Source organism: Ailuropoda melanoleuca, chromosome 15, assembly GCF_002007445.2.
Source record: "Ailuropoda melanoleuca isolate Jingjing chromosome 15, ASM200744v2, whole genome shotgun sequence".
In the NCBI taxonomy this organism is placed as follows: Eukaryota; Metazoa; Chordata; class Mammalia; order Carnivora; family Ursidae; genus Ailuropoda; species Ailuropoda melanoleuca.
In genome coordinates, this window is record NC_048232.1 from 62,735,608 (window position 1) to 62,748,698 (window position 13,091).

A 13,091-nucleotide genomic window follows, 5' to 3' on the forward strand; every position below is an offset into this window, starting at 1 on the left:
TGATTTGGGTGCTAGGTAGGAAATTGATTAAGGAATTAAATTATCTCAATGGGAAAAAAATCTTAGTACAGATTTCTTTTGTCCAAGTACATTCCTCTCCATGTGCCCTGGAGGTACTCCTGAGAGTATGTATGCTGGCACATAATGAGCCCCTCTCTATCTATTTCAGAGGAAGCTTGATTTAGTTGCCCTTCTGATAAACAGTGTTAATTCAAGAGAATAAGCAGTCCATATTCCCTGGGTTTGGCATGGGGAGGGAACAGATGAGCTGATAAGTTTTGTTGCCTCTAATTTTTGTGACTAATATAGAGGCTCTGTTTGAAAGCACCCAGATCTGGCTCCATTCTGGTTTAGCTAAAAACAAATTTGGAACAAATGTACTCTTTCCATGGGGCACCTGGGTGGCGCAGTCCTTAAGCATCTGCCTTCGGCTCAGGGCGTGATCCCGGCCTTATGGGATCGAGCCCCACATCAGCCTCCTCCTCTAGGAGCCTGCTTCTTCCTCTCCCACTCGCCCTGCTTGTGTTCCCTCTCTCGCTGGCTGTCTCTCTCTCTGTCAAATAAATAAATAAAATCTTTAAAAACAAACAAACAAACAAAAAACCAAAATGTACTCTTTCCCAAAAGCCAAGGCCTCAGAACTATCTTAAGGATAGTTGGAAAGGCAAAACAAACCAAGTATAGTTCAGAGTGGTCATGAAACTTATCAAAGGTCTAAAGAAAGTCAAAGTGGCCTAATTAAATTCAGACAGTGGGTCTAAGAGAAGCCCTTAAATGCTAAGAACTCTTCCTACTCCCTGGCTTAAGTTTCCCCTATGGAGGAAACACCTCTAGAGAAAGGCCTATCCTGCCCATGCCTTCCTTACTCCTCTTTATGTGATTGGTAAAGTGAAAGAAGGAACTAGGAACGTTCTTCTCAGTTCCCTTCTCTGATTCTCTTTGGAAGCCAATTTTCCCTCAAGCAAGATACAATCTGAGATTCTTGTTCCTATAAAATTTACAGGAGCACACACCTACCTGCCATTATTTCTGTATCAGAGACACTGATTTTTCTACCTCTGCTTGGTGAACACAATGATGAATCTGTCCCATTCTGGGCTATAGAATTAGTAAATCCATTTGCCACATATGTAAGTGATGCCTTCTCATGGACCTTTGCCTAAAATAAAGTTGATATTTTGATGACCATCCTGACCCCCACTTCTTAGATGGTTCCAAACTCGGGCAAGGAAGAGAAGAATTGTGTACATCAACTGCTAAAGTTCCAACATAAACCCCGATCTGCTTTCTTTTCCCACTAGGTATTTCCTTCCATGGAAACTTGTGGAATTTTTGTTTATGGTGTGTGTGTGTGTGTGTGTGTGTGTGTGTGTGTGTACTCTTTATTTTTAGGCAAAGGAAACAGAAGTAAGAATTTGGGATGCAGTTAGTATTCTGAAAATCTTGCAGAAATTAGTACCATAGGCTTCTTTAAGTTTTTAGAACATAAAATTCTAAGGAAAAAACGAGAGTAGTGACAAGAAGTGGAAGTAGGTAGGGCAGGGAGACATATGTTCAACAGGAAGAGGCTTATTTCATGTAGGAAAGACATTTGAAACAAGTAGGACATATTTTAACATGTAGTCTCTGGGTGATGTAAAATAAACAATATTCTCTGGAATAAATATCCTCTCAATATCTTAGAACACACCCACATATTTTTCATGAAATTGATCTCAGATTTGAAAAATTGGTTTGAATCTCATGAGACTTAACTTTTAAACAAAATGGGCATTAGTAGTAGTAGTATTACTTCGCAAACAGATTGGTAGGTTTTCCTGTATTCCCAGACCATATTGGATTTATTCAATAATGTAATGGAAAATACTCTACAAGGGAAATGCTTATACCCCAGGGATTACATTTCTACTTATGCTTGTTTTTGCCATCAACATCAAATAAATACCAGAACAGTGTACTGCAATTAAATGCAGGAAAAAAAAATCAGAAATCTTTGAGAAGCAAAGGGGAAAAGATCCGGAACATGAAAATAAATGCTGCTGCTCTAGGTACGTGGAGGGCCCCAGAGGACATTGTAAGGCAGGTGAAGTTTGTCTTTCAGTTTTTTTCTTTCTTTGATTCTTTTTAGGCACCTTATAATTTCAAGCCACCTTTTCAAGACTTTGAACTTGTCCTATCTTGGCTAAAACAAGAGGAAGAAAGCATCCTTACTCAGTTTTCCCCAACCACCTCAGTCCATTTGGCTTACTTCTATACATCCTTCATGAATTAGCTGAAACACACAATAGAATATTACTCAGCTATAAAATAGAATAAAATCTTTCTATTTGCAACAATATGGATGGATCTAGAAGGTATAACGCTAACTGAAATAAATCAGAGAAAGACAAATACCATATTATTTCACTCTTATGTGGAATTTAAGAAACAAGACAAGTGAACAAAGAAAAAAGAGACAAAAAACCTGACTCAAACGCAGAGAACAAACTGAGGAGAGGTGGGTGGGGGGATGGGTGAAATAAGGTTATAGGGATTAAGAGTACACTTATCATGATGAGCACTGAGTAATGGATAGAAGTGTTGAATCATTATATTGTACACCTGAAACTAATATAACAGTGTGTTAATTTTACTTGAATTTTAAAAAATGAGAAAAAACCATAAAATTAAAAAAAAGAAGAATTAGCTGAAATGTTCCCTTCTCTGAATTAGAGACTCCTCTCTGTTTCTATAGTTTCCTATGCATACTCAAACAGGGAAGAAGAGAAGGCATGTCTTAGGCCAAAGAATAAACTGTAGGTTTAGCCTTTCTGGACACAGGGAAAGTCTGAGCAGATAATGCCTACTTATAACCCAACAATCACCACAGACCCATCTGTCTATCCTGCCTTCACTTAGTCCAGCCTTGCTCTATTATTCCATTTCAAGCTGAGAGAACTTGAGAGATAGAAGCTCTCTATGGGTATTTCTATCCATAAGAAGAGTGTCTCTCTTCACAGAAAATTCTCCAACTGTTTTAACCTATATCCAAAGCAAAATTTCACTGAAATTACTAACAGGTGCAGAACCAATTAACTGATTTGAATTTTACCATCATCTTCAGCATTGTCAACACACACTTAATGAGTATCCCTAGAGCACTACACATTGCACTTGATGCTAACAGTTCATCTTCTTTCCCCCAAAGGACATTTTAATGAACAGTGAAATAGCTAAAATATAAACATGAAAATGAAAAGGCTAGAAAAATAAAAAGAATTAATAATTGGTCCCTGAGTAAAGAGCTGCCTAGACTTTCCTCATTTCTTCTTAATATCAATAGCCATAAGTCATTCAAATATATAGATTTATTTATACACAAACTGAATAGAGAGAAAAAGATGTTACAGATTGAATGTTTGCCCCCCCATTCATATGTTAACCTAATGCCCAAGATGACAATATTAGGAGGTGGAGTCTTTGGGAGGTGATTAGTTCATGAAGGCTCCACCCAAATGAATGGGATTAGAGCCCATATAAAAAAGATCCCAGAGAGATCTCTGTGAGAACACAGCAAAAGTGGCTATAAACCAAAAATCAGACACTCATCAGACACTAAGTCTGCTGGCACCATAATCTTGGATTTCCCAGCCTCTAAAACCATAAGAAACAAATGTTGTTCATAAGCCACCCAGTATGGTATTTTTATTATAGTAGCCTAAATGGACTAAGACAGATGATGATGATGGTGATAATTATGGTGATGATACAGATAGATGTAAACAACATGCAAATGTACATAAAGATCTGTAGTCTAGACAAAGATATATATGATACACCTATGTTCATATCTTTAGATATCTATCTAAAAACATAGATACAAAGAGAGAAAGATACAAATGTTTAAAAAATCTTGTTTGCAGCTCTTAACATGTTTAATATAAGTGAATAATACCTTTGATTTTACTGATTAAAACTGATTGACTGGCATTAAGAACTTTACTCAAACATCACTTAAAATTCCTAATTCAAATGTGAACTCTAACTCTATGGTTAGAAAGAGTACAGCAGGGGCGCCTGGGTGGTGCAGTCATTAAGCGTCTGCCTTGGGCTCAGGGCGTGATCCCAGCGGTCTGGGATCGAGCCCCATGTCAGGCTCCTCTGCTGGAAGCCTGCTTCTTCCTCTCCCACTCCCCCTGCTTCTGTTCCCTCTCTCGCTGGCTGTCTCTATCTCTGTCAAATAAATAAATAAAATCTTAAAAAAAAAAAAAAAGAGTACAGCAATCTTGGATAAAGCCCAAACAAGAACTGTAACCTTGACTGAGGAACTGAGTGAAGAAATTTCAAGGCTAAATAGAAATAGCTAAGGAAAGATGTAAGCCTAGGCCTAATTTAATTTGTGAGCCCCAAAGTAGTAAGGGAATTTGTTAACCTAGAACAAATGAATTTTCCTAAAGGGCTCTATCTTTAGCTCGAATAATGAAAACTAAGTCCAGAACAGGTAGATATCTGAACCACTGGTTAACAAAGAATATTCCCAAGTAGTTATGTTAACATTGAACACAAAATTAAACATTGACACAGACCTCATTCCTGGGATACAACACAATGTTACCGGGGCAGTGTACTAGATAACTAAGAAAGCTTCATACCTAACGTGTGATATATTTGTCTACACATTTATGTGGCATACTGCTTGGTTTAAAGGTCTGTTTAAGAACTGTTCAAAGGACAGGAGTGGTACCTAATTATGGGGGTAGACTGCAGAAGACCTCACAAGACAAAAGGTTTGAGCAGATTCTTAAAGAGCAAGAAGTTAAGAAGAGAACTTGGAAGACAGGTCAGAATTGTTGGAGAGAAAATTATATCAGACAATAGAAATGGAATTAGCAAATGCCATGAGGCTAGAGAGAGAATGGTTTGTTTGAAGAACAAAGAAGAGTTAAGAGTGGTCAGATTGGAGAAAACATGAGAGAGCATAAGACTGAAGTTTGAAAAACTATCCATTCTATCCTAAAGAATTAGAATATCTACAGGCCTAAAAATTCCTTCTTTAGTGACAGAAATCATCTACACACCCCCACAATTGTACAGTATTAAGTGTCTGGTATTTTCACCTCTGTTAACAATGGAATTTGCATCAAAATATGAATACCAATTGGTAGACAGAACACTGCCTTGGCTGTAAAATCCCTAAACAATTTAAGTAAAAAAAAAAAAAAAACTTTAAGTAAATAAGTATATATAGTTATGCCACAAGAAAGCCATCTTCCATTTTTACCAAATTCTCTTCTCTATCTACTAAGGGACTAACCTCATTATAAAACCCCCTGGAGTATTCTATCTTTTCCATAAAAGAGGGAAGGGAAAAAAAGAACTTTCCAGGGATAGTTTTGCACACAAACAACAGGCATAGGTTTCTAAAGGATGGCTTCCAACCTGTTAATAGTTTTCAATACACAACAGCTGCAATCCATGAAAGAGATAAATATTCATGGCACAAAGCATTTATATGTATCAAATGTATATTCATGAACAAATGGCTTCCCCTGCCTTTAATAGGGTTTGCTCTGCAGTCAGTGAAGAATGGACCAAGCTTCCCCTGGCTGCTACTGCGGAGTCTCCACCGCCCCATCTCCTGAATGTCAGTTCTGCAGTGGTTACCAACAGGACAATAGCCATGAAAAAGAAAAACAAAAATGTGCCCAGAATCACTCCCCACTCATTCCAGATCAGATAGCAGCACCTCCCTGCGTCAAATATTAATGACAGGTTTTATATAGCTGCCAACTTATTTTTCAAGATAATCATTATATATTCAAGACTTGTGTGGCCATATGTGCACCGTAATATCCATGGTTGACCCTCCTCTTTCAAATATGCTTTGTCACAGCACCGCCTTCCCAAAGGGCTTTACTAAGAATACTGGAAGGCAAATTTGCATACACTGAATAACATTCTATGGTGATCATCAGCATCCAGTTGTCATGGCCAACATCAGAGTGCTCTGTGCAGCATGGAGGCAAGGGAATGACAGTGCAAACTGTTCAACAAAAGTCTTTGTTATTCATAAGGTTTGGTGGATGGTATGTGCTTTTGAAAATTGGCATATTGTTTGACAAAAGTGTTGTTTGCTCCATTAATTTCTCCAGGAGGGAGGAAAGAATAGAACCAGGTGAGGAAATGTGCCTTTTGTTGAAAAAGAATAGGGAGTCATTATAAGGTTTTAGGGCACTGAACAAAGCCTGCTAAAAATAAAAAATAATAATAATAATAATAAGGAAATGAAATAATTTAAATTGTAACACACAGGCAAAGGAACTGTCAGCTTTGCAGAAAGGGCCTCCTCACTCCCTCTCTCAATTCTTCTTGGTCATCTCCCCACGTCCCTCTAGGTTCACAGGAAAATAGTTCTAACTCTATCAGAAATGCCAACTTTCCCCTTTAGCTCTCATGACATTTGCTCTTTATCCATTCTAAGAAATGTGATTTTAAGACCATGATGAGAAACTGAAAATATGATTTGGTATCATTCCCTCCTACACGTTTTTATAAGGATACCTAGTTGTATCTGAATTTTAGTTTGCAAAGTTAAATGGCACCTATCTTTCTCGGTAGTTTATACAATATATTGCATCAGACTCTAAGTTGTAATCTACTACAAAATATGAAAAGATTTTAGCTCTTTGTGCTATGAGACTGAGATTGTATAAAGTAACCAGTGAGGAGGAAGCAACTTGCTGGATATGTCAAGTTCCCAGAAATACCATGGATTGTAGCTGTACTTGGCTAGGATGAAGTCATACCTCTCTATAAATGAAATGGTTTCAGTATTTATAGTTTCAGTGTTTAAAACAAAGTGAATTTTGCCCTGGATTATATTATGAAAATCAATCTTCTACAAAGGAAATATTTCTGAATTTTTCATAAATAAATACAAGAGGTTCTCTAGAGGGTGATGAATCTCTGCAGACCCACAATTAATTCCCTGGATCCTCCCACTTCTGATTATACAATGTGAGGCATGTTGCCATCATCTTTTTTTCCCATCTCAATGAAGTCTTAGTGTATGTGTCAGATTCCTCTGTGTCAACTTTATACTATCCTTATTAATGAAGAGCAGTGCAGATTGCCATTCAATAGCATACCACAGTTGTCAGTTACTCTATGAGAAATAAAAATAACACAAAAGGCAAAGGAATTGATCTCATCTAATTTGTTCATTTGAATTGTTTCTTCCATGCCTATCATGTTCCAGACTTTGCTATTTGCTGTAGACACAGCATGTTCTCTCAAGACATTTTCAGTCTACAGAGATATCAAATGAGGTAGTCATGTAGTTAGAATGCAGAGTGTTAAGTGCTCTGGTGGAGGAAGTATAGGGTGTTATAGGATTGGACAGTTTAAGACACTTGCCCAAGATTCTACAACGAGAAAGCAATAAAGCCTGGATTTCAACCTAAATTTTCAGCCTCCTAATTCTATACATTCTGCTTATAAAATATTGACTTAGCTTTGCCCAACTCCCTATATACGGGAGGAGCCACTTGAATGGCCACAGGAAATTCTCTTCCCCTGCTCTTAGATAGGACTAGTTAGAATTACGTCACACAGTTCATTTTAGCCATAAAGGAGACCAAAGCTGGAAAGTAGAAAAGAGGAATCCCATGATTCACTGAGTGAGAGTTCCATTAGAAAACAGGAATAGTAGAAAGGCTTTAGCTGCAGAGAAAATCTGTTCCTGTTCCCATTACATTCTTGAATCTCCTTTGGTCTTGGTGTCAGTCTAACTGCACACTACATCAATCCAGGCTGGAATGGGGCTGGAGTATGCAGTTAGGTAGACATGGGCAGGAGGGGAGAAAGGAGGATAGAAGATGCGAAAATTGCCAGGAACCACAGTAGTATCCACCCAGAGACCACCCGATCTCTCTTAGACCGACCCCTTTTGTGGTTTAGCACAGTCTGATAAGCAAAAGATACAAAGGAAAGGAATTTCACAACTTTAGAGCATGTGTACCTAAGGACAACCTAGTCCATTAGTAACCCCAAGGCTGTTATATTATTATTATAATATCATTAGCATTGCAGTTTGCCCCTGGCTCCATGGTTTTCCTTTAGGCGCTCACTGAAAGATGGAGGATGTGAACCTGTGCAAAAGGTTGGAGGGGAGGAAACCAGGGCTGACCCAGTGGGTGGGTCAAAGATCAAATGGACCCCCATAAAAAAAACTTGATGCAGAACTCAGTGCGCTGCTGCCCACTCTTAGGTCAGCCCAGCCCTACCTCTCTGGAGTGTATTTTCACTTTGCTAAATAAAACCTTTGCTGTTTTAACTATCAAGTCTCTAGACTGAATTCTTCCCTTTGACAAGATAAGAACTCAGGAATTTTACAATCCACTACCCGGTAGCACTTTCACCAGCTCACCAACCCATAAAGAAACTGCTGCTTACTCCTCTTTGTGACTATACTTGATAGGAAGCTGTTGTCTTGGGGAGGAGGGTTGGTAGCACAAACCTAGCCTCCCATTGGCTTCATTGCTTTGTATTCCCCACCCTCATATCTGCTAGAGTCCATACTAGAATCCCATCACTCCCTAGTGGGTAGACTAGTATTGACCATGATGTCTTAGGGTAAGGTAATAAACTAATCAGAACACAGAAACTAATCACACATCTCACAATGTTTCACTACTATTGTGGCCAGCTTCAGAATCATCTCTCAAAAATCTGGATGTGGTGAATAACTTCTTCCCATTGTCTCACATCTCAGGATTAAGAGGAGGGCCAGGAAGTAATGGAAACTAGGATGGGGAGAGAAGGGGGACTAATTATAAGCCAACCACCATTTTAGGCACTTTCTTACATTTTACTTCATTAGCAATTCAAAATAATCTGAGTAGACCAGTGTTACTGATTGAGAAAAAGAAGTAATGAGGTTAAAATCATTCTTGAGGTCACACAGCCAGGAAGAGCCAGATCCAAGATTAGAACTCAGTCATGCCTCTCCAGTACCAGTACATGCTCCTGAAGACAGATGTGTCCTGGTACTCAAGATGAAAGAGGGGATGAATTCACCTTCGCATAGAAACTGAAGAGCATCTTGATGAATGTTCTCTGTTCCACATACAGAACAATGAAAGACAAATACTAAAAAAAAAACTCATAAACGTACAGTGAAGAATTATTCATGTACCACATGGAGGTCAGTGCCTCTGAGTCACCAGGACCAATAGTGCTCCATGGGGTCTAGAATTAGGCTTACAGCCCCCGGGGAAACTGCTGCCCACTGCTCCCTGGAGCTATCCCTATAAGGGAAGCTATTAACTTAAAGAAGGAAGGTTGGTGGTCCAGGCCCAGCTCTATAATTGGATTTGCAACATCCCAAATATAACTCTAGCACAGAATCTCTTTATAAATCCTGGTTTGGGACTGGGAGTCCAGGAGGGTCAGGGAGGCAACACTAAGGACTAGACGGGGAGAGGTAAACACAGAGAATGGGAAAGAAAAACACTGAAATGTGTGGTTAGTTTCAATGATTAGTTCAGTGGGATTACCGTACCACAGAAATCATGGGTTTGTACTAATAGTTAACTGAGAACTTAACCACTAACACGTTCTGAGTCCTAAAAATCTACTTCTCTATATGACTTTTGGAACTTTACACACACACACACACGTGTGTGTGTGTGTGTGTGTGTGTGTGTGTGTAGTGACTGAGCTAGTCTTGAAGAAATTCTAAAAAGAATTTTCACTTGTGAAGGTATGAAACCACTTTAGATCATTCATACTGGGAAATATGCCACTTATTATTCTCAGCAATCATCCACAGGTATGGATGAATATTGTAGCTATTGTTGAGCAAGAAGTTTGCTATTAAATTTAAGACAATTTTAAAACTATTAAGAAGACTGAAACTTCCACACTGAACTCTTGAGCTAATGTTCATTGTTCATGCTCTACTATTTCTCCCTTTTAGGTCTGTTAACTATTTTCTTCACATATTTAGATGCCTCTATGTTAAGGCATCTGGGTGGCTTAGTCGGTTAAGCATCTGCCCTCAGCTCAAGTCATGATCTCAGGGTCCTGGGATGAGCCCTGAGTAGAGCTCCCTGTTCAGAGGGGAGCCTGCTTCTCCCTCTCCTTCTGCCCCTCCTTCCCCACTTGTGCTCTCTCCTGAGCTCTCTCTCTCATAAATAAAATCTTCTAAAAAAAATAGATGCTTCTATGTTGAGTGCATAAATATTGACAAATGTTATATTCATTTGTTTGACTGAACCCTTTATCATTATGTAACACCCTTCCTTGTCTCTTATTATAGAAACAAAGGATCTTTGTAATACAACAGATTAATACAAAAGCTCATAAAAGATTACCACAAATAATTATATACTTACAAACTGGACAAACTAGAATGGATATATTCCTAAAAACACAACGTACCAAGACTGAATTATGATGAAATTGAAAATCTGAACAGGACAATTGTTAGTCATGACATTGAACCAGTAATCAAAAACCTTCCAACAAACAAAAGTCTAGGGTCAAACAGCTTCACTTATGAATCCTACTAAATATCCAAAGAAAAATTAATACCAATCCTTCTCAAACTCTTCCAAAAATAGAAAAAAGGGGAATTTTTGAAAACACATTTTACGAGGCTAGCATTATCTTGATACCAAAACAAAACAAGGGTGCCACAAAAATGAAAATTACAGGCCAATATCTCTGATGAACATGAATGTAAAAATTCTCAACAAAATGTTAGCAAACTGAATTCAATAATACATTAAAAATATCTTACACCATGATCAAGTGGGATTTATTCTAGGGAAACAAGGATGGTTCAACATCCATAAATCAGTCAATGTGATACACTACAAGAACAAAAGGAAGAATAAAAAATCATGTGATCATCTCAATAGATGCAGAAAAAACACTTAACAAAATTCAACATCCATTTATGATAAAACTCTCAACAAAGTGGGTATAGAAACATACTTCAACATAATAAAGGCCACATATGACAATGCCACAGCTAACATCATACTCAATGCTGAAAAGTTGAAAGCAGGATCAGAAACAATACAAGGATGTCCACTCTCACCTATTCAAAATAGTATCAGAAGTCCTAGCCAGAGCAAGTAGGCAAGAAAAAGAAATAAAAGGCATCCAAATGGGAAAGTAAAAAGTAAAATTGGTTACTATTAGCAGATGACATGATAGTACATACAGAAAATTCAAAAGACTCCACCAAAAAAACTGTTAGAACTAATACATGAATTCAGTAAAGTTGTAAGATACAAAATCAATACAAAAATCTGTTGTTTCCATACATTAATAACTATTGGAAAGAAAAATTAAGAAAACAATCCTGTTTACAATTGCATCACAAAAAATAAAATACCTAGTAATAAATTTACTAAAAGGTGAAAGGCCAGTATATTGAAAACTATAAGACATTAGAGAGAGAAACTAAAGACACAAATAAATGGAAAGACATTCCATGCTTACGGATTCCATGCTTAAGAATTAATACTGTGAAATGTGAAAATGTCTCTAGGATCCAAAGCAATCTACAGATTCAATGTAATTCCTATAAAAACTCTAATGGAAATAAACAATCTTACAATTTGCACAGAACCACAATAGATCCTGAATACCTAAAGCAATCTTGAGAAAGAAGAACAAAGCTGGAAGCATCATTTCAAATTATATTTGAAAGTTGTAGTACTTAAAGCAGTATGATATTAGCATAAAACCAGACACACGGATCAATGAAACAGAATACACAGCCCAGAAATAAACCCTTGCATATATGATTAATTAATGTTTGACAAGGAACCAAGAATATACAATGGGGAAAGGACAGTCTCTTCAATTAGAAAATTGGAGAGCCACATGTAAAAGAAGGAATCTGGACCATCATCTTACACCATGCACAAAAATTAACTCAAAATGGATTAAAGACTTGAACATAAGACCTGAAACCATAAAACTTCTAGAAAAAAAACATAATCAGTAATATCCTTGACACAGGTCTTGGTGATGATTTTCTGAATCTGATACCAAAGCAAAAGCAACAACTTATGATGTACTATATGCTGGCTAACTGAATATAATAAAAGAAAATAAAAATAAAAATTTTTTAAAAAGCTACCAAAAGCAAAACTAAACAAGTGGTACTACATCAAACTAAAAAGCTTCTGAGCTGCAAAGGAAACCATTAACAAAACGAAAAGGCAATCTACTGATGCAAGAAAAATATGCAAATTGTATATCTGACAGGGGTTAATATCCAAAAGAGATAAAAGAATTCATACTCCTCAAAAACAAAGAAACATTCTGATTAAAAAATGGGCAGAAGATCCAAAAAGACATTTTTCTAAAGAAGACATATAAATGGCCAACAAACACATGAAAAATGCTTAACATTATTAATCATCAGGGAAATGCAAGTCAGAACCACAATGAGATATTAACTCATACTTGTTAGAATGGCTATTATTAAAAAGACAAGAAATAACAAGAGTTGCTGAGGATGTGGAGGAAAAGGAACCCTTATACACTGTTGTTAAGAATGTAAATTGGTGTAGCCTAAGGAAAACACTATGGAGGTTTCTCAAAAAATTAAAAACAGAACTACCATATGATCCAGCAATTGTACTTCTGGGTATTTATCCAAAGAAAATGAAAACACTAATTCAAAAAAATATATGTACTCCCATGTTCATTGCAGCATCACTTACAATAGCCAAGATATGGAAGTGTCCACTGATGGATGACTAGATAAAGAAATTGTGATGTGTGTGCCACACACACACACACATATATACACACATAGCATACATATGGCAAGATTTTATTCATTTTTATGGCTGAATAATATATAATACACACACATATATACATATACACACACATATATGTTCTCACATATATATATACACACACATATATTATTCAGCCATAAAAATGAATAAAATATTTTCATCTGCAACAACATGGATAGACCTTGAGGGCATTATGCTAAGTGAAATAAGTCAGAAAAAGACAAATACCATACAATCTGTTATATGTGGAATTAAAACAAAACAAAATACATAGATATA